The following is a 27,382-nucleotide window of genomic DNA, read 5'->3' as shown; positions in this document are numbered from 1 at the left end:
CAGTATCTAAAGAGGGACCAGTCCCACTGAATTACTGAACAATGTACCGCTGGGCATCCTGGCCCTCTTGCCCCTCAGGAATGCCCAGAACCCAAAGGTTATTCCAATGCATTCGGTGTTCCATGTTTTCCAACTTATACGGGATACAACTAAATCATATTTCATGGGCCTCTACCTGAGCCTGTGTTGGCTATACAGACCCCTCCAATTGTATGGACTGAGTCTACATCTTATTTAATTTCCTGTGAATGGTGTCCTCATTTTTAGACAACGTATATGCAGTGATGCTTGTATCTTAGAGTGCGCTGCCTTCAATGACAAAAAGTCCTTGCGATACTCTTCTCTATAGATAGATGAAAAAAAGGGGGAGAGAGGAGGGCGTCATTCTGCAAGTGAAGCTTCCCTATGTTCCAAAGCGGTTTAGTTAGAAAAGCAGTAAGGACAAGAGGAAAGGAAGAGGGAGGAGCTTCCGATACACCCTTCACCCGGTTCAGCTGTTGCCTCTATCCAGGAGTCGAGTAATCCCTATCTTCAACCATTGCATTTGCCAGAGTCAGCCCTGTGCCCACCGGGTCCTAAGCTTCAGTTTCAATCTCAAAAAGGTTCCTGTCCACCTCTTCTTGTGGAGTAATGAAGGGCATAGTGGCACAACTCCCACTGTGGAGACATTTGTAATGTCCACTGCCCTTTCCTGCTTGATTTATGACTCCGGTCTTAGCGCCAACCATTTTACCAGATAAGGTGCGAGTAGAACGAGAACATATTGCAGTGTCCCCAAAGGAAGGCTGTTATGTTCTTTCCATATCACCCCCAGGCTCTAAGTTGCGATCCGAGCCAATTCCAGGCACATATCTCTCCCAATCAGATAAATCAAAGAGTGAGAGAAGGTCTCTTGCATTTCAGAGTCAGACACAAATGCACTACTTTTGAGAATATTAATATTGGTGGCCAAGAAGAGTACTGGGGAGGCTTCAGGTATCATAGAGTGGATAGGCAGATTATCCTGAGAGCTTGGTCCGGTCACAGCACTTGAAATAATAGACCTAGGGGTCTATTAAAATGGTGGGCGGATGGCGTTGCCGATCCACCCGCCATTATCCACCGCCCACATGCGATTTACCCCCCACCTGATTTTGTTGGCGGGGGTACCGTTGCGGACGGAAAGACCGCCCATCACTTTTCTGCCCGGTCGATGAGTCGACCGGGCGGGAAATGTTTGAATATAGTGGCGGTGTCTGTTAGACACAGCCATCCATATTACTATGCACGCGGGGATCAACTTTTCCATGGCGGCACCGATGCAGACATCACAGTTGGGGGCCCGTTGTGGGCCCCCAGGATGTTGGGGAGTGGGGGGCACATGGGGGGAGTAATAGTCCCCTTAGTGTCTTCCTGTCCAGGACACATCAACCCAGTCGAGTCCAAGCCAGAGGAGAGTTGTCTCAAAGGTCTATCAGTCTCATAGGGTCTACTAATAAGAGAATCAAAGATGAGTAAATTCTCTTGCTTTGATTTAGCCAGCTGAACAGGCTAAACAGGCACCAATGGGGTAGACTGACACTCTGAGCCCCCAAACACACGGTAGACAGTCCAGCTAATCCAGGCCACCATGACTGTATGGGGCCCCTGAGGCCCTTTCCCCCCCAAAAAAAAGTCAGTCATTGTTTTCTAAACAGAGCATAAACTCAAGGTCAAGGTAGGCACCACAGAAAAACCGGAATGTAGCACAGCCCTCGAACGCTGAGAAGAGCATGCTGAATTGAGGGCTGCAATAGTAAATGGGAGGGGCACATCAGCAGAGATTGGTACCTACAATTAGAAGTGCAACTAGAGCCAAATTTCAGGGGGGGCTAATACAAATTTCAGGTGTGGCTAATTCTTCCAGCAATAGGCAGAGTGTAGATGCAGGGGCTCTAAGAAGGGGTGTAAAAAACAACAAAGCCTAGTTAACAAGTACATGGTCCTTAAAAGACCTGTGAAGTACTCTGGTGCGGTTTCAATAAGACAGACGCCAGACCAGACAGCCCACAGCAGCTCAAAAACTGTCTGTGTATGTGCCCAGGAAGCTGTCTTAGCCTGGGCTGACAAACACAAGGGGAAGCCCTGAAGCCCTTTGAGCCCTATGGGCGTTCCAAACCTGCCTACAATTAAGGTCCCTTAACCGCAGACTCAGTCACAGTTGAGAGTAGCAGGGGCATCGTAGAACCAGCACACTGTACAGTTGCCTGCTCCTGCACCATGACCTCTGAAAATTGCAGCTTCTGAGTCTCCTTTGATTCCACTAATGTCCAACTGGCTTCCTTGTGCTCCCTGGGTGCTTTGGGCTCTAGCCCAGTGATCCAGCAGGCTACCAGCCTGTGGACATCTATCACTATATACTCATCTGGGCCCATAAACACATTCATTCATATAGGGCCTAAAATTGTAGATTCATTTGTTTATCAATTCTATCATTTATTTACTGATCCAAAGCCCTTTCTATAAAAAATGGATCTATTTTAGTTGAATAGGATTTGATGATTATATCATAAGCTCATTTACCTGATTATCTCATTGAATAACCACAGAATCAGGAAAGTTTAAAATGTTTATCTAATATTATCATGAGCAAAACAAATTACAGTGTCAACTCCATCTTTCGGAAGAAGTAAGATCGGTTTATCTAAATTTAAGATAAGATTTCACAACAACCAGTACGCCAGCATTCGAACAGGATTTCGGTCTCTCAGCGTTCTGGTTGCGACAGCTCTCTAATCTAACTAACTACCCCAATTATACTTTCCACCCCTAAATGTTTCAACCTTATAAAACTCTTATTACTGACTGGACGAGCTGAGGGGATGATCATCACACCATGCTAAGTTTTAATAATTTTCTTTTACTTCATTGTTTAAGTTTCCTCCTATTAATTTGTTCTCCCAAGCTTCATTTCCCACCCAAATTCACACATTTTTATCAATAACAATGTATACATTTGACAGTTGACCATTGATTCTTCAGGATGTTCAGCTGGTTCCCAGGACATGTGTGGAGAATGTCCTTGGACGAGTTTCAAGACTTCAGGTCAAAGTTTAGGAGTTGTCCCCCTTGCGCATGCGGCAAACCCACATGGGTGTCAGCTTTTATCACATTCAGAGGTCCAAATACGAACTAATAGAGAAGTCACTATACACACGCAATGGCGTTTTTATCTGACCAGATTTTGATTAAACACACTGCACTTTATAGTAGCTTTTCCGAAGCAAGGGGGTTGGTGTGAGAGGCTACCCCCCTGCCCATGTGATAATGAAGCCAAACAATGCACTTTGCACTTTGTACTTTTTTGCACACTTTATAAAACTCCAAGAGTCCGATTTATTAAACCGATTTTAAGAGAAATCAGACCCTGTAATTTTAAAGAAGGTTTTGAGCATTTAAGATCATTGCAAACCCCGGCTATATGTAGTGCTGTGCTTAGCTTTATTAGATTGGCACTTATAATTAGAAATATTTACTAATAGCAGGATAAACTGGAGGATAAACTGATTTTGATATCTTGTATTTTAGATTGTAAGAAAAGGAAACTAATGAAACTGATAAATTATATGGATATATACATTTTATTTGCACACTCCTTGGTAGCTATTCTATAAAAACTAAGTAGGTTGGTGTGAGAGGCTAACCTTCTTATATATGTGATGCCATAGAATGATAATGTATAGCAACATTTTATAATGGCCTTTATAGCTCATAAAAGATGTAAAAAGTGGGTTGGCAGGAGCGGCAGAAGTGGCTAACTAATTTACATATGTGATATTTCAAAATGCACAGTGCACTTTATATATGTCAGATTGTGTTTTTTAGATGTATTTTAGTAGGTTAGTATTTTTAGAATTATTGGAATGATTTATACAAGTTTTGTATAGATGATAATGTCCATTGATAATGTGTCTGTGATTTCTCGTATGTTGTTTGCCTGAGCCTATGGATAAGAAATACAGTTTGTGAATTTTTGTATGTTAAAATTGTATACTTTTATGATTCTTTTCGAATCGAATAAAGTTATTTATGATGATGATGATGAGAAGTCAAAGGAACAATTATAAATTTCAAAATAAAATGATTTCAGTGTATACCACATATCTCTAATCTAATCCCATTTACTTATAAAGACTATTTATGCATTACCATTTAGTATATAACTTGGTTTAATTTAAGCAAGGCAGAGGCTCAGCACATGAGTTTCAAATCAGCCATATTAGATGCTATTATGCAGAAGCAGAATTTTCATTCCGAGCATTAAGACGTCATGCAGCTGACGCATGTGCAGTACATTTTCCAGCATTAGCAGCCATCTTTAATTACACTCGTGTAAAATACATAGGCAAGCTTCCCCTATATAAAAATGTATGAAAAGTTGTGCATATTGGTATTACGAAACATTATTTATACTTCGTTACATAACTATATGAGAGGATTGCGTCCAAGCAAGTCTTGTTTTCTCGAGTCCTTGCTCCATCACCAGCACTGGGCACCATATTGCCCAAACAGCCCTGCCCGAGACTGTAGTAGCTGATCCCTGCGATGCTGGGGATGGTTTAGGGCACAAAGCAGCCCTTTTGGGTGGCTGTTGTTGTCCAGTGAGCCCAGCTGCTGATTTTTGGAGCCCCTGCTGTCTGTGGCTCACCTGAGATCACTTTTGAACCAGGCTGTCCGACTACCTGCAGATCATTGGCCTGACATGAAACAACAGACCCTTCGCCTTGCTGCTCTCCGCACCAAAACCTCCAGCAGCTGAAGAGCATGCAAAGAAGCTGCAGAGGCTCCAGAAGCAAACCAGGATGACTGGGACCAAAACTAGCATGGCACCAGCGATACCAGAACGCAATCTCTCCCCTCAGCGTCTTTTTATACATCGGAGTCGAGCCGAAGAGTGAGTGCAGGTGAGCACAGTCAGTGATCAGCTGTTTGATGCCATCTCACCCCTCTTAGTGAATTGTCTTCAATAAATACAAATATCACGTCAGTGCAATCTGATATAATAAATGTATACGTTGACAAAATGGCTTTCTAACGTGTATTTGTAAAGCTCACTCACATTCACCACGAAGGGTATCTTGATGCTGAATAGCAGATGTTTATTGTTACCCAACTCCATGGTACTCATTTTATCGACCTCAGAAGGATGAAGGGCTGAGTGGACGTACTGGGGTTTGAACTTGTGATCATGAGGTCAAACACAGGCCCCTACAGTGGACGTGTTGGTCCACTAAGCCACCAGGCCCGGCAGCGGTCGAACTAAATGCAGGAAATTACTTATATGTTACTACCGCTGCCTTCACTCAACCTGAAAAAAGGTAAAGAGGGAGAGGGTCAGCCTATCTATAACGTTGATTCCATCGATTAGTAAACAAAGAGGAATTTGACTTCCATCAGAATTTGTAATCAGGTATTCAACGCCACTACAAACACACACACAGCAGCTGTCCTCCATCTGTTGGTCTGTGTCTTTTAAAGCTGCTTAGAGAAGGGCAAAAGCAGAGCCTGAATGTTTCATCTGCTCCATTTTGACTTGTCAGTCCCCGTGGATCTAGGGACAAGTTAGAGCCAGGTATTCAGCAAGAGCCAGGCTTGAAACTGGCTTGGTTTGGTTTGCGCACCTCTACGAGGTGGGGATTGGAAGTGGAAGGAATAGGAACAATTCTAGTCTATCCTTTTCCAAATCTCCACCTCCTAGTCCAATACTTCTGTCCTTGGGGTTGTAGGGGTGGTGGGTTTCCAAGCTGCTCTCCTACCCTCTCCCCCACCTTCCTCCCACGAACTGAAATAAGTAAAAGAAGATCTGCATGGCTAGGGAGGAGCCGGAGTAGTTATAGCTGCCCTTGGCCTCTACCTTAGCCATGACCACAGGTGACAGCCTGCATCCTTTGAAACAAATGTAAGGACCTGCACACAGGCCACACTCACTAATTGGAAACACACGTTCAACCTTTGCAACATGAAGCACAGATCCAGTCACCTATGTTGCACAGCTCTAGGTTGTAAATCTATAATTTTACGACTACATGTTTCCAGTTCTTGACTTTTACATATCATTGTTATATACATTGGTCCTGTTGGACTTGTGAAAGAAAATGAAGGCTACAACTGACTGACTTCTTAAAGGAAAGCCCAACAGGGACCTACCTGGCAACTCTATCCCTAACTTTGCTGTAATCACTCAATCAATCAATCAGTTTTTTTATAAAGTGCTAATACTTACTCGTAAGGGTCTCAAGGTGCTTTGTGAGCGTGCAAAGCTCTTGCAGCATAGAACCCATGCAGCACATCACCTAAATCCCACCACTGGAACATAACCAGGGCGGTTCATGTTTTGTTTTAAAATGGCATGGTGAATATGTAGGTGGGTACAGACCCTGTGATGAGAGGGGAGATGAAACCAGCCTGCCACATAACATTGATGGAACCCTCCCATCTCCCAAGGGAGTTGGGATGAATGTATAGTCATTGGCTTGTCAATCGTTTTATATTGTGCTATCCACCCTTGAGGTTGTGATATCCATTTAATATATGCATAATGAACTGGGTAACTATTTTTTTTGCGGACTGCCCTAGTTATTAAAGAGTATGGTTTAAATCAGTGTACTTGTAGTTTTCCCTAACCAAATATACGAAACAATTTACTCAGCAATCATACTTATTTGCAGCGCCTTACTGCGTGTAGTGCTTGGTAAGCAATATGTCTGACACCCTTCTAAGAACTCAGGTGAGAAGTATGATGATCCCACTCTCAACCAGCAGGTGAGTATTAAATATGGGAATATTAGCACAATGGAAAAAGGAAATTGCTGCTTGGACTTGACGTCATCTTGAAGGTTCAAAAAACGAATCCCATAGGTCAGAAATATTAAAACATACTGTAGACTGAACAATGTGCAATGTCCAATAAAAATGGGATCAACACTATTCTGCATATTTATAGCAAAGCCCTTTAAACGTAGATAGGTCTGGCCCATTAACCACTAAAGACACACAGCCATTTTGACAGAAGTTAGATCCAGCGTGAGGATTTTGTGTAATACCTGAAAGAAACATTGGTTTCAGCAGTCATTTCTGCATGGTGCCTCTTGAAGCAAAATTGCTGGGAAGTGAAATGCAAATAAATGTAATCTTGTCTCCAGTACTTTCATGAGATGTTGGTAATTTCGCAAAGCGGAAAATAGGTCCAATAATCAGACTCCCTGGCATTTGTACTGCTCCATTCCTTTCGAACCCCTTCATAGCCATCTTCTAAATAGAGAAGCAAAGCAGAATTGCAGAAATTAAATGTCTGCTGGGTTTCATATTCAGATATAAAGTATGGCATGCACTTTCATCATTACTGCTCGCTTTTGCACAGTTTACCTCTAAATTTACCACGAGTATTGTGTTGTTGAAATGGGCAAGATTTTGTGTTTCCACTGATGCTGCAGCCGACACTGCACGCTATCAGTAACATCTATAGAAACCGTGTATCTGCACCTTCACAGCATTTTGAATAGGGGCCAATGTGTAAATAGAAAAATAAATAGCATTGTATCCCAATAATAAATTGCATTTATCTGGTATGCCTCAAACTGCAATATTCTGAGGGGTTTCAACTGAATGCATTATAAATGTAAAAATAGGATAAATTCAAAATGGAGAGACGAAACCTAAGGGGTGGTTTCAACCTATCTGCGGTGGGCCATCTTGATATGCATTTTCCATACTGCCATGGTAGCCTCTTCCTACAATATGATGGCTGTCTTGGAAGTATAAAAACTATCATTATCTTAGTTCTCTCCAGACCGTATTATACCAATGGTCATATGTCATAGGTTGTCAGCACATAGGATTAAAAACTGTGGCATCTTCAAAACGTAGCTGCAAATTCTTTGCATCAAAACAACATTTAGGTGGTATTTTCAATGGCTGCAGGTTGAAAGAAAAGTCCAAGTATAAGTCTTGTTTGTGGTTTATTAGGTCATACATAAAACTGGTCCACCTGTCATTTTTTAGAGGTTCTGTACTTATCCTCCCTTATTAATTAATTCCTCACTCAGCAGTATTCAGAGTGGTAAGATACTCACTATTACCCTCACCGACTGTCGCCAGTAGGTAGTTATAGTTAGGACCACATTTGCATAGAAAAATAATTTTTTGCTTTCCTAGTAACTTTGGCATCATTTGACAAATCTTCACAAAACTGTCCAAACAAAATGTTCTTCCACCTCAGCACCTAACTGGAAATTATAGAGAGGTCCACCAAGCTAAATGGATTTGCGCCAAATTTGGCACAACTCTAGATCTTGGTCCTGAAAAAGTGCTTTTTGAGATTTGGTGTAAATCCAATCAGTAGTTTATGGGCTATTGTATGTTTCATGGGGCAGATGATCAACCAGAGCAACAGATCTCGTGGAGAGATCTGATTGCCTGCCACCACATCAACAACAATGTGGTGCCAGTCATTTTAGGATTCGGGACTCAGAAAAAGGTTAAAAATACATAAGGTGGCAGGGACATCGTGATCCCCTAGCCCGGGTGGTGGGGCCAAAAACTTTTCTTTTCTTTGTTTTTACTTTGGACTAATTTGTGGAGGATCCATGGTAACATTTTTAAAAAAAAGAAGCACAGCCTCCCTTACTTCTTTTTAGCCCCCCCTCCCGAGATGGGCTAGGACCCATGGGTTGAAGATAGGTTTATGTTTTGTGAAGGGGCTTGTGCCCGTTTCATGAAAATGTGTCAAACTGAGTCAAATTATTAGCAAAACAAAAAATTATTTTCCCATGGAAATATGGTCCTAAATATTACTACCCACTGTGTAATATATAATATGATATTACTAGTCACCAAGGAGTTCCATAACTACATAGAGGAACAAGGCTGACTTGTAATACCCTTATCATGTACCCTAGAGGCTATTTCATCCCATATAATACATAGTCACACCATCACCTTTCCCACAAATCACTTAAAACCTTGATGCATATCTCTTTCATATGAAAGAGCATGCATCTTTATAAACATGAAGAATAAAAATAAAAAACTTCATACCTTTTGGGGTACTACGCAGCATCTATTAATTCATTACTGGTGACAGCTTGAAGTCACAACGACTGTCACCCCAATCTAATCTCTACGATCCTCTGATATAGAGCTTTGATACCTCTGGGTCTAGCCAGCGCTATCTTCGGTGGAACTCTGCCGATGCCCCACGGGCAGAAACCGAAACTGTTTGTACTTCCCTTGGAGACTGAATACCCCTGGTCGCTGCCTGGTGGAGCTGTCCTAAGCAGCTACAGAGGAGTCTGGGCCCCTCGGCCGTCACCTACACAGCCGGACTTCGGACATTGTTTTTCATGATCCTTCTTGGCTTATCTGGCTTTCACACTGACTGCTTGGTTCCCCCTGATGGACTTTCCCCCTCCTACCTACCTTGACTCTATCAGCATTCCCCTCCCCTGTTTTCCTTTCCCTCTCTCTGTTCCGCTACACACTAGCAATGCATACTACTGTGCTTTTGTGGTTTCATCAGGTGTCCTTATATGCTATTCGCTAGTAACTCTTGTTGTTACTATGTAATCATTGTGTAACCTATGTAAAATGTATAACTTGCAACTCGCTGTTCCTTATGTAAAGAGCTCTGATACCTCCGGGTCTAGCAAGCTCTATATAAACCTCAAATAAAAAAAATATAAAACCTCTTTTGCAAAATTAAACACATCATAACTTGTTAGATATTTGGCACATGTGCTAACTTTGACACTTTTCTTTAGAATAATAAAATATGTTCTTCTGTCTTTGTCATCAGCATAAATATAAATATATATATATATATATATATATATATATATATATATATATATATATATATATATATATATATATATATATATATATATACATTTTGTTGGCAAACAAAATATAATATACTTTATTCATGTAGAGAAAACTGGCAGAGTTAGCCCATGTGCCAGAGAGCACCAGTCCTCAGAGTATTCTTATGGGAATCACATCTGTCTCTGTTCACTTTTGCTCTTGAGAAGAGATGGCTTACAATTAAAGAAACCTAATTCTTTACTGATCACTTTACACTTGCTTGTCCTCAGACCAGTCAGAAGTTCTGTGTACCACCTCTGTGGTATCCTGTGTTCTTCAGAGACAGTTCAAAGACTCCGTTCCTTTGCTCCTGGTAGCAGCCTTCTATGCTTTCTATTTCTTCTGGTTTCTGTCCTTGCCCTTGCTCCCTCCTTCTTCTGCTGTGGCAAATATTTTTCGGGTACTTTTTGTTCCTGTGTACCATGAGGGGTTTCAGTCATTACTGCTGTGATCTGTTCCTCAAAGCTTCTGGGACAATTGTGAAGGGCTGCTTGGGCTCTCCTTGATCTACTCTATCATCTGGACATTGTTGGACCACTGCAAACCTTCTTTAAAAACCGTCTTGCCATCTGCAACAACCCACTGACTGACCTGCCAAGACTCTTCAACCTACATGTTGAGGATCTGAAAAACTGGAAAAACACTAACATCTAAAACAAATGCTTACCTCTTGTTTAGTCTTGTCTTATATAAGCGATATCAAAGAAATGTTGCCTGCTTCCTAATTATGTCTGCTGTCCCACATCTATCCAGTCTTGTGACAGTCTGAGGAGTATCAAGAACATTCAATAAGCAGATCCCTCCTACCATTGAGGATTCTTGTTTCACTCCCATACTTTCTTATATGCTTTTGGGCAGAGCTACACAGAGTGTTTGTCGCAGTGACACTATACACATCACTTCTTAGCTCATTGTTGATCTAGTTTTTCTTTTGCCTGTGGTGGTCATTCTGCTTCTATTGGATTTGATTTTGGTAAGAGAGCACTCACAGGCTATCTTGTCGTATCTCCCACTTCCCAGGCAACATCATATTCTGTTTATACATTTTCCTGATCGAATGGACATCATACAATAGGGGAATATTAAGGTAACCAGAAGCATGGGATATGCTTTAACATCACTCATTAAATATAAGGGCATACATGTACATTAAACTAAGAGGTTCAAAAGGTTGCAAGTATGGGAAAGTAGTGCAAGCTATGTTGGTTGTATAACATAGCTAACTTCTAGAATCCTATATTTATCTCTTAGAGACTGATAACAGAATCAGAGGAGAGGAGGAAGAACCACAAGTGGAACCTTAGGTGTAACCCCATGGAATATTGTGCTTCAGTAGGAGTTGATGTTATAGATGACAGATCAAAGAAGTGCCCCTTGATCATAACAAACGGATGATTTAAACAATCCCAAATCTTTCATGAGGCATGACAATTGGGTCAAATATCAGAAACAGAATGAAAAGAAGCTAAATATTGAAAGCACAATTTGTATTATATATACACACAGAAAGTCTGATGTGTATATACCACAAATACCCCTATTAACCTCAGTAGAGACATCCATTTCTAAACAACATAATTACAATACATCTGAGACTCTTTAAAAACAAGCAAGTGAAGTCAGCTCAAGGGCATGACAAGGGGATGACAAATGGAACTAGCAGCTGTCTCACTGCTGTGCCATATTTTGGACACTGAAAAGGGTTCAGGATCCTTCACAGCAGTGGTGGTGCGTTCTATGAGATGAGACCAGCGGGTCTGCTTTAATTTGCCTTGGGCCTGGCTTTAAACTCTACCCTCTCTCTTTGGCATGGTGTATGCAGAAGGCCAAATGCATCTCTCCCTACCCTTGGGCCATGGAGGCAGGGATATTGTAATCAAACCCCACAACCGTAGCAGGGGAGAAAGGAAAAATCCCTTCACCACACTTGGGCACACTTGCCCCTGCACTTTTAAAAGCCCCCTTAAAAGATCTGCATGAAACATAATTTATCAGAAGTTAAACATGTCAAATGTGTACCCAGTTTTGTGCAGATTATTGACATTGCACCAAAGTTATTAACAAGGTTGTTGACCCTTCCTCCCCCATGTAACTCTGCCCACCTCCATCAGAACTCATAGATACCTGAAATCCTTGCCTTGCTCCTAACTTGCTAACAGCCCACAATTTTTTATGCAGAGCAGAGGAGCACTGGCAAAGTTATCTGAGAAATACATTGTTTTACCCATTCCTTTTTTTATGTTTGAAAAGCTTTATTGAGAAAATTGTTAACAAGAGTAGATATCAGCAAGAAAGAACAGACAATATGTTCAAATATCATATGAAATACAAGAAACGCTGATATCATTATTAAGAAACAAACAGCATTTTGTGGAGTTTTAAAGATGAAAGGAAAGGGGGAGGGAATGAAGAAAGGGGGAGCATAGGGGGGAGGGGATTTGAAATGAATTTAGCAATATATAAAAAGTAAATAGTAAAACTATGAATAGCAGCATATATATAAATAAAGTAAGCATTCAATACGTAAAATTCAATGTAAAAAATAATGTAACAAAGAAACCTGTAAAAGATAACAAGAAAGTAGAGAGTCGAACTCTTCAAGGAGGTTTAACATTTTCTGACTTGATACGTAGAGATTTCTTTAAGGCCAAACAATCCAAATAGGAGGTAAAAGGTAACCAGAAGAGATCAGTGTTACGGATTGGTTTACAGGAAGAGGCAGAGGTGACATCCACTCTGTGGAAATGACATAGCGTGTTCCACCAACCTTGAATGGAAATGTTTGTGAGGGACTTCCAATTAGAAGAAATATGTTGAAATGCATGAGCAAGCATGAGATCAAAAAGGCCATGTGAATGCGTAGGAAGGTCCAAAGAGTCAGAAAGACTGCCCAAGAAGAGAAGGGGCATGGAATAAGGAACAGTAAGCGTAAAGATTTGTGTAAGATATGACCACATTTTATCCCAGAATCTAGGTACAACAGGACAGAGAAAGAAGAGATGGAGAAGATCAGCATTAGGGGTACCACATGTCCAACATTTAGAGTCAAAAGAGGTTGAAAAACGTGACAAAGAAAGAGGAGAAAGATAAATGCGGTGATATAGGTAAAATAGTGATTGAGTAAGAGAAGCAGAACGAGAAATTTTTAAGGATCGGGAACATAGCTTATTCCTGAGAGCAACAGACCAAGTACAATTAAAGTCCACCTCCCAGAAAAGTTCCAGTTTAGTTTTAATACGATCCGGATTAGGGGAGGTGAAAAATGTATAAACAAGAGATGCTTTAGGAAGGGTATTGAGAATTTTTACGGAGAGGAGAATTAGGTATAGGTGATGAGGAGGATGGAAGAGAATAGTAAAGGTCAAAATGATTGCCATGAGAGTGGTGAATTTCTGTAAAAAGGATCGCGGACAATGAAATAAGAGTTGAAATTGGGGAAAGGAACAAGGCAAAACTCCATCAAAAAGTTGATTAACCCACATGATGCCCCTTATTCTCCAAGCATTCCAAAAAATGGGTCTGTTATTTAAAAGAATCAATGAGTTATACCAAATGGGGGAGTTTAAAAAAGATTCACGTGTGACAGTGGTAGGAGAAACCAGGGGCTTTAAGATAGAAGAAGTGTGTTTGAATAAGGGAAATGAGGTTTAAGGAGATTTGGCAGAGAAGTATACAACTTCATAAAAGGAAAAGGGTAAAAAAAAGTGTTAGCTCAATAAGAAGCCAAAGAGGATCAAAAGGGGAAGGTTCTGAGGAAAGCTATCTCGAGGCTTGGCATAAGGAAAAAGAATGATGGTAAAGACGAAAGTCCGGAAAATTAACTCCGCCATTAGATTTGGGTTTCCAAAGAGCTGCAAGAGAAATTCTAGATTTTTTGTATTTTCAAAGAAACTTCGAAAGAGATGAGTCAATTCGTTTAAAATGGAGTGCAGGAATATGAACCGGAAACATAGAAAAGATGTATATTTGAATAGGAGCTATCATCATCTTGGCTGAATCTAATCGACTCCACCAGGAAAGAAAAAGAGGATTCCAGGCAGAGAATGATTTATCAATACGGGACAAAATGGCGGACATGTTTAAGTTAATTGAAGAGGAAATAGAGTTAGAAAACCAAATACCTAGGTATTTGATCTTTGAGCTATTACAAGCAAAGCCAGTAGAAGAAAAAAGATGGGATAGACAAGTTTTCGTTAAAGGAAGAATTTCGGTCTTATCAGTATTAATCTTATACCCGGAGACCTGTGAAAATGAGTCAAATTCAGATAATAAAGGGGGAGCAGATACTTCTGGATCAGAAATAAAAAAGAGAATATCATCTGCATATGCAGAGAGTTTCAGTTGAATATTCCCATATGTAAAGCCAAAAATGGAGTGGCTGTTATGGATGGAGGACAAAAAGGAAAAAGCGCTAAAACAAAAAAGAGTGAGGAACCTTGACGTACACCTCTTGCAGAGTAAAAGATGAAGAAACCTGACCATACATAAGAAGCGAAGCTGTGGGTGCCGAATATAAAAGGGAAATAAGGGATATGAATTGAGGACTAAAGCCATGCCATCGTAACGAGGCGAACAAGAAAGGCCAATCAATTCGGTCAAAGGCTTTTTCTACATCAACAGAGATCACAGCTGGTGGATTTGAAAGAGATGAGGCTTTATTCAACACATTAGGAAAAAGATGGGAATTATCGGAAGTGAGTCTGCCTTTAACAAAGCCACATTGTTCTTTACCAATGAGATGGGGCATGAAAGGGTCTAAGCGTAAAGCAAGTAGTTTAGCAAATAATTTATAGTCCACATTGACTAAAGAAATTGGATGATAATTTTTACAGAGTTGGGGATCGCGGCCCTACTTAGGCATAAGACAAATGGTAGCATCTTGAAAAGTACCCTCCGCTTTACCAGATTGAAAAAAGTATTAAAAGTCTAGGAAGTAAGAGATCAGAAAAGTGTAAATAAAACTCAACTGGGAATCCATCAGGACCAGGTGTTTTACCTTTAGTGAGAGATGATAAAGCTATAGAAAGTGCATGTAATGAGAAATCAAGATCAAGGTCCGAAAAGTTAAGATGAGAAGGGGAGGGGTTAGGAAGTCTTTCAAAGTAGGATTGAATAAGAGGAGGAGTAGGAGGAGATTCTGGAGTATATAGCTGTTGGTAAAATAATTGGAATTGATGAAGTATGTCCTTGTCTTTATGGAGGATGATATTGTCAGAAGAGTAAATAGAGTCTATAAGAGTATGTTCTTTACGTGACTTAAGATAATTAGCTAGAAGTTTCCCTGATTTATTACGACCACCATAATAACGAGCACTACTACAAAGAAGTATCGAAGATGCATTATCCATAGTAGATTTATTGAATGCCAATTTTGCTCTTAAAAGTTCTGGGGATATAGATTTATCTGAAGAAGTATAAAATGTATGTTCCAAGGATTTTATGTGAGCCAATGAGTCTAAAACCTTTTACATTCCAGGAGATTACTCTGAATTTTGAAACAGTATAAATTCAATAGAAATAAAAAACACAATATTGATAAAAATGAAACATTGCCAAAAAATACATAAAAAAGTTCAATACCGCACATACAAAGAAAAGGCAGATAAATATAAACAGATGAAAAAAGAAATTTGGCCAGTAGGTGAAGAGGAAAGAGAAGGAAAAGAAGGGAAGGAAAAGAAAGAAGAATGACTAGAAGAGACAGTACATATCCAAAAGGATGGCTGATAATAACATACCTGAGGGGGAGACAACACGAAGAAAGGGACATTGGGGCAATGGCGACACTCAACAAGACAAGCAACCCGAAAATGGGAGTCCAGACCGCCTCAGGACGAGGGAAAGTAGCAGGGATGCCACATGTATTGAAGGAATAAACACCAACCAATCTATGCGAAAAGACAAAATATACGGTGAACATCAGGGGAATACACAGAGAAATGCAAAGTAGGTCAACAAGTGAGACAAGGAAATAACAACTAAAAACTAATTGAAGAACTACAAAATCTGAGAGAAAATAGTCAAAAACAGTCATAGAAATGAACGTTAACATAAAAAAGTAACCATAAATATAATTCACTATATGAATAATATAGAGGGAGAACTGAAAAAAGTCAACGATAGCCCTGTAAGGAAAAAAGAAAGGTTAAATGCTCAACCATTAGAGGAATTAGCAGTGTCCATGCCGCTGGTGGTCTGGATGAGGATGAAGTTCTTAAGTTCCGCAGGATCTTGAAAAGACCATGTTCGATTTTGGTATGTAACTTTGAAGATATATGGATGGAATAAACCATATCTGGCACCAAGAGAGCGAAGAGGGGCAGGAAGATTGAGAAATTCTTTCCGTCTGGAGGCCGTAGTGTTGGATACATCTTGGGAAAGAAATACTATTTGACCCAACCAGGAAAGTTGACGTTTAGATCTGGTTGCGGAGAGAACTGAAAGAAGATCTGTAAACTTCAGGAATAGAATGATGACACCATGAGGTTTAGTTGGAGCATATGAAGAGGAAAGTCGAGGACCAAGTCTATGAGCTCTTTGGATACTGAGAGAAGCAGTTGACGGCATCTCCAAGAGTTTAGGGAGGAAAGAGGAGAAGAATGATACTGGATCATCACCTTCCAAAGATTCTGGCAAACCATATATGCGTAGATTATTCCTCCTATTCCTATTTTCCAAATCCTCAGTGTGTTGTTGGAGGGTGAGAACTGCCTTTTCTAGAGAGGAGATCCGTTGGGAATCGACTTGTACCTCTTATGATTGTTGCTCCAACGAAGACACTCTGTTATCCATCGTAGACTACTTCTCTTCAAGGAATTGCATTTTATTGTTAGTCTCTTCTACAAACGGACACAAGGCACGTATCTCTTCTAGAAGCAATTCCATAGAAATGGTAGAAGGTGTTTTGTCAGGTGATGGAGGATCTTGTTTCAAGCGTTTGGATGAAGAAACAGGTGGAGAGGATTTACTTGGAACAGAAGACGTCACAGAAGAGCGACCAGATGGTTTTCCAGCCATTTGATGTGAAATGTGGGAGGAGTCCAATTGTTAATGTTGTGAGAGAGGGCCTATAGCCACAGAAGAAGTTCTTGAAGGTACAAAAACAAATTTTGGCTTGCGCAATCGTCCCATAAGTGACATCTAGAGCCTAAAAATAAGTACTGTGTAGTTGTGATGGTACCAGAATGAAAACTACCACAAGTGACATTAATATGACCAATAGAGAGCAAATGGCGGCAGTGGGTAGCAGTAGTAACCAAATATGGAATGTAATAAATAATCCAAGTGAAGGTGCAATGCGAGATCCTGTTGGAAGATCAGTTGAATAATCCGAGAAGAAGTCTAGGCATAGGCAACAGCGAGAGTCCTCAGCACCAACTTGAGCAACATGTGAAAACAGAGGTATACATTGATAAGGCGCGTTACAAATAACCAATAATTGTTTTAATTGATAAAAGAAACACATGCCCTGAAGTGAACATGCTCAGTAAAAAGATATTGTTTAAGTGGAACTAACATAGCAGACAGTCAATAGCATATCAGAGGTATTGAGGTAAAATGCGTACCTAAAATGATATGAGAAAGAAAGGGCGAGAGCTGTGAAGTAAATTGAAGCAGGATATTTGTAGTAATCAAAAAGTTGCCCCACTGAGGAATGTCTCATTGATAGTCAGTACAAATGACTGTAGCAAAGGGGGTATAGTATTATGAAGAGAGAATACATTTCAGTCTCGGACAACTTGAGGCGATGCACAGCTTATGCAGAACAATGATCCTTCAAAGCACAAGCACAAGCAGCCATAAGCCCAGAAAGCATATTTAAATTGGGCTACGAAAACCAAGCAAGGCAAGAGGTGAAAATGAAAACAGTACCGGAGAAAATCTGCATTCTCTGTGAAGGAGGGTGTTCGTTGCGGCGTTTCATGCTTGACGAGGCATTCCAGCAGAGTGCGCACCTGAAATGGGGGGCTCCATAAGGAGACAAGTGCAGCGGCTGGAAACAAGTAAAGCGCGCTTCGCTGAAGGACAGGAAAGAGCTCACAGAGGGCACAACATGTTCCGAAATCCAATGGAGGCAGTTTCCACGTCTGGAAATATCAGAAGGCGCGTTGAAAAGCTTCAAGTTAGTCCCGAAAGGGCGAGTGGAGTCCCCGAGGCGGCCATCCTGTTCGGCGCCAAGACAACGCCCCCTTACCCATTCCTTTTAACTGCATCCCCATTGATGGATTTGCATGACACTAAAAATATCAAGCATAAGCTAATTATGCTGCATATCTACCAATTGCTGTCTAGATCCATGAAACTATACAAAGATATTAGAAAATCTATGTTTTTTTGGACCCCTTTTATAACTACGCCCCAATCAGAACTGTATGCAACCTGAGATTCCAACACTGGGCTTAACTTGCTAATGGCTTGCTGACTTTTCATGCTGATTTATTGAATAGTGCCAAAATTATTAGCTCATGAAAATTTTTTGATATCCTTTTTAGCCTCACCCCTTGATGCATCTGTAGAAAACTTGTCATACCCACAGAAGACTGGAAGCATCAAACATGCACTAAATCTCATGTAGTTCATCTAAGGATGCTCCAGTTATTAGCAAATTACCACTTTTAACCTCCCATCTAAATGCCCCCCCCCCCTTGATGGATCTGCACATATCTGAAAACAGTATGTTGTGAAAAAACGTTGAATGGCACTAAAGTTATGGGCAAATCAAAAATACACCATCTGTTAAGGTATCTCTCATTTTTAACCTGTTAACGCCCAACCAACACATTTATTGTAACACAAATTCCTCTAAAATTACTGAATTCATTTACGATACACCAAGCAAATGCACTTCCTTTAGTAAAATTCTGTTTCCCTTTCCCGTTTGACGTAATTCTATACAGCCTTTTTTCTGTAGCTGAGAGCAATGGTGCCTATGGCAATCAAAATGGCAAACTACTTTCTTGCCCTCTGTTCTTACCCCCCTCTTTATGGTCTGCATGAAATGTGTTGTGCCAAACCCATATCAGATAATTTTTCCAGTTTTTTTGACTTAACCAAATTATTAGCAAAACAAAAAACTGCTTTCAATAGCAATGTATGCCTAACTATAACTACATACTGCCCATTACCAGATATGCATGAATTATATCTATATGCACCAACCTAAACATATAGGAGCTGAGTGCTATATATCACAGTGGTTAAAGATACAAAGAGGGGCAAGCTAGGATGCAGGAAGAAAGCAAAACAATGTTTTCTTCATATTGTCTATACATAACTATAGTCCTAGTTTGCCTTTGCACTGGTCATTTCTCTAGACCTTTTGATAACTCACTGTCTCATGAGATCTTGCCTGCAGATCATCTGAGAACCTGTGCTCTCAAAGGCTAGACGAACATGGTAAACCCTGCAACATAATTAGGATGTACCACTGAGCTTCCACTGTCTGCTCTGGTACCACAATTTGATTACCAGACCACATTGTGATTTTCATGTACATCTGGAACCATCTCTTAGGTAGCAGCTCTGCAGCATGTTACAGCCTCAATGCCACATCTTGCCTTGGAGGAACCTAGAAAGATGAGAAGCATATCATAGAATGCATACATGTTCAGCACATATGCACCTTCCCATTCCCCTAAGAAAAGGCTGACTAGTATTCTGCACTTCACAGCTTGGCACTACCATAGTCCCATCAGACCTGTAATGAAAAGAGAAAAGAAATATACTAAGTACACACTATTAAACTATCAAAACCTTTGCTAAAAAATCTGAAAGATTGAACTAGCAAATCCAGCAAGCTACCTGATGAACCTAGCTGGCATGAAGTCAATGATCACAGGCACAGCCATTAACCCTTGATATCTATTACACCAAGTATTGGCTGTCAATTTTAACAGAGACTAACTCACAGGTATTCATTATACTAGCATAAATGAGAGGGCCAGGACAAACACTGCTCATTTGATTGGTCACTCACAATACAAGCATAGGTACAATGCATGACTAGCAATGCCATTTTATATTCTGCTAATGACTACCCATGGCTCTGTGCATTCTTGTTTCCACTCCCCTCATAAGTAGTCACTACCTTCACATAGAGTCACTCCTACACAGTGCAATCATTTGATGGGGACTTAACGTATAGTACTGCAGTCCTGAAACAGTAAAAACTGAAGACATCCAGTATTGAGGGAATGATAGTGACTTCTGTACCCTGTTTCTCTCACTCCATTCCCATTTCTCCCATCTCTGTATTAACACTGAAACTTTCCTATCCTGTAGGTGGGATTGACTGGAAGGCGCTTGAGGAATCTGCATCAGTCCTGCAGGGAAACAAGCACAGCCTGAAGCAAGGTTAGAGACCTGGGTCTGGGAACCAACAAGTAGTGGACTGTAATCAGTTAATCTGCCATAGTTTACTGATATACAAAAACATTACACCAATGAGGGCACAGCAGTCAACTCCAGACACAGATCATTTGGCACAACATTTTTCTGTATTCTGAGATTCATGTTTGTCTGTCTGCAAGTCAACACAAAGTCGACGGAATGCCGTTCAAAAATGAATAAAAAATTTCTCCAACTAATAATTTTTCGCACAATTGATGCACATGCATGACTTTCCACCTTGCAAATTTCACTTCATTGAAAACTGCTGGAGAGCTGTGATTGTTGTAGATTTCCTTGCATACACTTGAGGTTGTTTTCCAGTTACTACATTTGCTCTAGGTGTTAGCATAATCCTCTGGAAGAAACTTTTTGAAATCATAACTGTGATTTTGGTGAATCTTGTCCATAACATTATGTGAAAAATGTACCAATGAATATCTAATCACCAAGATTTCTGGAGAAGTGGAAGTGACGTGACACACACTTTTCAAACCCCTCTCCCCCTCCCAAAGACGTCAAAGGGTTAGCTTCTTGTCCCACTCTTAGCCAATCAACTGCCTGCTGTTCCCAGAAGGTCTAAGGGAAGGGCAACAAGCAGAAAAGACGGAATGCAAACCCGGCTACTGATTTAGATATTGTTTTATTGCACACTCCTTTAACCCTGCGACCAGCAGTGCAAGGGAGGTATCAGGAGTATTAATTGGAAAGCGACCTCCCAATACTGCTGACACCCATGAAGGGGCGCATACTATCAGGTAAATGCCACAAAATAATCATTGAAAATATTAACTAATATTCGACTAAGAAATATGAAATGAATTGAAAGAGTTTCCACATATAAAAGAAAATACTTTTATTTGAAGTTTGAAACACATGTTCAGGCATACCAGTCAATGTTCTTTTTGAGTTGTGTTTTTCTTCAGTTGCTCTCTTTTCTATTAGGGAAACTCTACATTTCACAGAATAATTGTATCACAATTAAGCTATTTGAAGCCACAGAGTTTTTTTTCTTTCAATGTTCAGAGAATAGACATTTCTGATTTCAGGCTTTTCATTGTCACTAAAAAAGGAAATAGACAGCTTTGACTGACAGACCCTTGAAAGACAGGAATAATTACTGTTGTATTTGTAAAAACAACTTATCATCAGTCTACTTTCAGTCTTTGAAATATGACTTCAAGTGATGACAATGAGCTCCTCAAACTATTTTTATCTAACCTATTTGAAGGAGTTCTACTGGAAACCGTACAGAATAGCCTCAAAGTGGTTCCTAGAACATTTGATGCACAGTGTATTTTGCTCACAATACAGATACTTGCGGTAGCTATCCCGTATTGTGTACTGTCAGGCACATCGATTGTGATAGGATGGAGTGAATAAGGATGAAAGGAGCTAAATGTAGAGGAAAGCAAGTGAGTCAGCAAAATCCATTGTCAGCTCCCACAAGTATGATACAACTGGGCTTTGGACTTCCTAACTAACATGCAAGCACTTTCCCTGCAAAAGTGCAGTCCAGTGCCCTCTTCTCACAAGCTGCCCAGACGCATAATGCAATCACTTGCCGACCCTGTAGTGCAGGAGAGTCCATGACCCTTCAGAGGGCCCCAGTCATTCAGAAGGGTCCATTCTGTCCCACGGTCAAGGAATATTTGTGTGCTATAGGAGATTCAAGGACCTCTCTTCATATTATGTGGGAGGGTGCATCATTTTACATTAGGCCACTGAGGATTCCTTAATTAAGACAAGGCTCATGTTGCCCAGTTGAAGGGTCTGTCTGCAAAGCATAGGCCTTTGTTGTATAGCACAATGCACTTGGCTAAAAAAAGAAAATAAACATACTTGGAAAAATCCATACCAGACTGTGCATTTTCGTGTTCAACTCAGTGGATTCTAGGAGTTTTAATGTCGAGGGTGGTGTGACAGGAACAAATACCATATATATGACTAAAAAATATATATATATTCACTTAAAAAACAATGGCTACAGGGTCATTATAGTTAGGAAATAGAATTTTAAAAAACTTAGAAATTCCCTGAAAAAAACAAAGGTTACAGGGATGTTATGGTTTGACTCAGATTTTGCTTGTACAAAACCAGTGAAACTCAGCAGTTATAGTTGAATGTCTGACATAATATCGACAGACAAAATATCTACATACAAAAATATCGGCACAAAAATATCGAAATCAAAAATATCGGAGTCATATCTTCATAAAGGTAAGTACAAAAATATCGAAAAATTAGTATCGTAGTACAAAAATATCAAAATTAAAAATATCGTTTTTTAAATGTATTAATAATAATGTAAAAATAATTTTAAAATACATATAATTTAACAAATATTAAATAAAAATATTAAAACATAATTAAAAAATTTAAACTAATACATATACATTTAAAATAAATTAAACACTTAATAATTTAATGTAATTTTATTTTTTTTAATTTCATTTAATTGATTTAATTTAAATTTTATTTTTACCCTGTACGCCTGTACCCCAAAAACCCAAAACTGACCCTGAACCCTAAAAATATCCCTGTACCCCAAAAACCCAAAACTGACCCTGAACCCTGAAAATACCCCTTTACCCAAAAACCCAAAACTGACCCTGAACCCTAAAAATACCCCTTTACCCAAAAACTGAAAACTGACCCTGAACCCAAAAAATACCCCTTTACCCAAGAACTGAAAACTGACCCTGAACCCAAAAAATACCCCTTTACCCGAGAACTGAAAACTGACCCTGAACCCTAAAAATACCACTTTACCCAAAAACTGAAAACTGACCCTGAACCCTAAAAATACCCCTTTACCCAAAAACTGAAAACTGACCCTGAAACCTAAAAATACTCCTTTACCCAAAATTAATTATTATTATTTAGTTAGCTCAATAAGAAGCCAAAGAGGATCAAAAGGGGAAGGTTCTGAGGAAAGCTATCTCGAGGCTTGGCATAAGGAAAAAGAATGATGGTAAAGACGAAAGTCCGGAAAATTAACTCCGCCATTAGATTTGGGTTTCCAAAGAGCTGCAAGAGAAATTCTAGATTTTTTGTATTTTCAAAGAAACTTCGAAAGAGATGAGTCAATTCGTTTAAAATGGAGTGCAGGAATATGAACCGGAAACATAGAAAAGATGTATATTTGAATAGGAGCTATCATCATCTTGGCTGAATCTAATCGACTCCACCAGGAAAGAAAAAGAGGATTCCAGGCAGAGAATGATTTATCAATACGGGACAAAATGGCGGACATGTTTAAGTTAATTGAAGAGGAAATAGAGTTAGAAAACCAAATACCTAGGTATTTGATCTTTGAGCTATTACAAGCAAAGCCAGTAGAAGAAAAAAGATGGGATAGACAAGTTTTGGTTAAAGGAAGAATTTCGGTCTTATCAGTATTAATCTTATACCCGGAGACCTGTGAAAATGAGTCAAATTCAGATAATAAAGGGGGAGCAGATACTTCTGGATCAGAAATAAAAAAGAGAATATCATCTGCATATGCAGAGAGTTTCAGTTGAATATTCCCATATGTAAAGCCAAAAATGGAGTGGCTGTTATGGATGGAGGACAAAAAGGAAAAAGCGCTAAAACAAAAAAGAGTGAGGAACCTTGACGTACACCTCTTGCAGAGTAAAAGATGAAGAAACCTGACCATACATAAGAAGCGAAGCTGTGGGTGCCGAATATAAAAGGGAAATAAGGGATATGAATTGAGGACTAAAGCCATGCCATCGTAACGAGGCGAACAAGAAAGGCCAATCAATTCGGTCAAAGGCTTTTTCTACATCAACAGAGATCACAGCTGGTGGATTTGAAAGAGATGAGGCTTTATTCAACACATTAGGAAAAAGATGGGAATTATCGGAAGTGAGTCTGCCTTTAACAAAGCCACATTGTTCTTTACCAATGAGATGGGGCATGAAAGGGTCTAAGCGTAAAGCAAGTAGTTTAGCAAATAATTTATAGTCCACATTGACTAAAGAAATTGGATGATAATTTTTACAGAGTTGGGGATCGCGGCCCTACTTAGGCATAAGACAAATGGTAGCATCTTGAAAAGTACCCTCCGCTTTACCAGATTGAAAAAAGTATTAAAAGTCTAGGAAGTAAGAGATCAGAAAAGTGTAAATAAAACTCAACTGGGAATCCATCAGGACCAGGTGTTTTACCTTTAGTGAGAGATGATAAAGCTATAGAAAGTGCATGTAATGAGAAATCAAGATCAAGGTCCGAAAAGTTAAGATGAGAAGGGGAGGGGTTAGGAAGTCTTTCAAAGTAGGATTGAATAAGAGGAGGAGTAGGAGGAGATTCTGGAGTATATAGCTGTTGGTAAAATAATTGGAATTGATGAAGTATGTCCTTGTCTTTATGGAGGATGATATTGTCAGAAGAGTAAATAGAGTCTATAAGAGTATGTTCTTTACGTGACTTAAGATAATTAGCTAGAAGTTTCCCTGATTTATTACGACCACCATAATAACGAGCACTACTACAAAGAAGTATCGAAGATGCATTATCCATAGTAGATTTATTGAATGCCAATTTTGCTCTTAAAAGTTCTGGGGATATAGATTTATCTGAAGAAGTATAAAATGTATGTTCCAAGGATTTTATGTGAGCCAATGAGTCTAAAACCTTTTACATTCCAGGAGATTACTCTGAATTTTGAAACAGTATAAATTCAATAGAAATAAAAAACACAATATTGATAAAAATGAAACATTGCCAAAAAATACATAAAAAAGTTCAATACCGCACATACAAAGAAAAGGCAGATAAATATAAACAGATGAAAAAAGAAATTTGGCCAGTAGGTGAAGAGGAAAGAGAAGGAAAAGAAGGGAAGGAAAAGAAAGAAGAATGACTAGAAGAGACAGTACATATCCAAAAGGATGGCTGATAATAACATACCTGAGGGGGAGACAACACGAAGAAAGGGACATTGGGGCAATGGCGACACTCAACAAGACAAGCAACCCGAAAATGGGAGTCCAGACCGCCTCAGGACGAGGGAAAGTAGCAGGGATGCCACATGTATTGAAGGAATAAACACCAACCAATCTATGCGAAAAGACAAAATATACGGTGAACATCAGGGGAATACACAGAGAAATGCAAAGTAGGTCAACAAGTGAGACAAGGAAATAACAACTAAAAACTAATTGAAGAACTACAAAATCTGAGAGAAAATAGTCAAAAACAGTCATAGAAATGAACGTTAACATAAAAAAGTAACCATAAATATAATTCACTATATGAATAATATAGAGGGAGAACTGAAAAAAGTCAACGATAGCCCTGTAAGGAAAAAAGAAAGGTTAAATGCTCAACCATTAGAGGAATTAGCAGTGTCCATGCCGCTGGTGGTCTGGATGAGGATGAAGTTCTTAAGTTCCGCAGGATCTTGAAAAGACCATGTTCGATTTTGGTATGTAACTTTGAAGATATATGGATGGAATAAACCATATCTGGCACCAAGAGAGCGAAGAGGGGCAGGAAGATTGAGAAATTCTTTCCGTCTGGAGGCCGTAGTGTTGGATACATCTTGGGAAAGAAATACTATTTGACCCAACCAGGAAAGTTGACGTTTAGATCTGGTTGCGGAGAGAACTGAAAGAAGATCTGTAAACTTCAGGAATAGAATGATGACACCATGAGGTTTAGTTGGAGCATATGAAGAGGAAAGTCGAGGACCAAGTCTATGAGCTCTTTGGATACTGAGAGAAGCAGTTGACGGCATCTCCAAGAGTTTAGGGAGGAAAGAGGAGAAGAATGATACTGGATCATCACCTTCCAAAGATTCTGGCAAACCATATATGCGTAGATTATTCCTCCTATTCCTATTTTCCAAATCCTCAGTGTGTTGTTGGAGGGTGAGAACTGCCTTTTCTAGAGAGGAGATCCGTTGGGAATCGACTTGTACCTCTTATGATTGTTGCTCCAACGAAGACACTCTGTTATCCATCGTAGACTACTTCTCTTCAAGGAATTGCATTTTATTGTTAGTCTCTTCTACAAACGGACACAAGGCACGTATCTCTTCTAGAAGCAATTCCATAGAAATGGTAGAAGGTGTTTTGTCAGGTGATGGAGGATCTTGTTTCAAGCGTTTGGATGAAGAAACAGGTGGAGAGGATTTACTTGGAACAGAAGACGTCACAGAAGAGCGACCAGATGGTTTTCCAGCCATTTGATGTGAAATGTGGGAGGAGTCCAATTGTTAATGTTGTGAGAGAGGGCCTATAGCCACAGAAGAAGTTCTTGAAGGTACAAAAACAAATTTTGGCTTGCGCAATCGTCCCATAAGTGACATCTAGAGCCTAAAAATAAGTACTGTGTAGTTGTGATGGTACCAGAATGAAAACTACCACAAGTGACATTAATATGACCAATAGAGAGCAAATGGCGGCAGTGGGTAGCAGTAGTAACCAAATATGGAATGTAATAAATAATCCAAGTGAAGGTGCAATGCGAGATCCTGTTGGAAGATCAGTTGAATAATCCGAGAAGAAGTCTAGGCATAGGCAACAGCGAGAGTCCTCAGCACCAACTTGAGCAACATGTGAAAACAGAGGTATACATTGATAAGGCGCGTTACAAATAACCAATAATTGTTTTAATTGATAAAAGAAACACATGCCCTGAAGTGAACATGCTCAGTAAAAAGATATTGTTTAAGTGGAACTAACATAGCAGACAGTCAATAGCATATCAGAGGTATTGAGGTAAAATGCGTACCTAAAATGATATGAGAAAGAAAGGGCGAGAGCTGTGAAGTAAATTGAAGCAGGATATTTGTAGTAATCAAAAAGTTGCCCCACTGAGGAATGTCTCATTGATAGTCAGTACAAATGACTGTAGCAAAGGGGGTATAGTATTATGAAGAGAGAATACATTTCAGTCTCGGACAACTTGAGGCGATGCACAGCTTATGCAGAACAATGATCCTTCAAAGCACAAGCACAAGCAGCCATAAGCCCAGAAAGCATATTTAAATTGGGCTACGAAAACCAAGCAAGGCAAGAGGTGAAAATGAAAACAGTACCGGAGAAAATCTGCATTCTCTGTGAAGGAGGGTGTTCGTTGCGGCGTTTCATGCTTGACGAGGCAT

This window comes from Lissotriton vulgaris, chromosome 8 (genome assembly GCF_964263255.1).
Source record: "Lissotriton vulgaris chromosome 8, aLisVul1.2, whole genome shotgun sequence".
Classification (NCBI taxonomy): Eukaryota; Metazoa; Chordata; class Amphibia; order Caudata; family Salamandridae; genus Lissotriton; species Lissotriton vulgaris.
The sequence above is the reverse complement of the archived record's forward strand: the minus strand, read 5'-3'. Positions refer to the sequence as shown.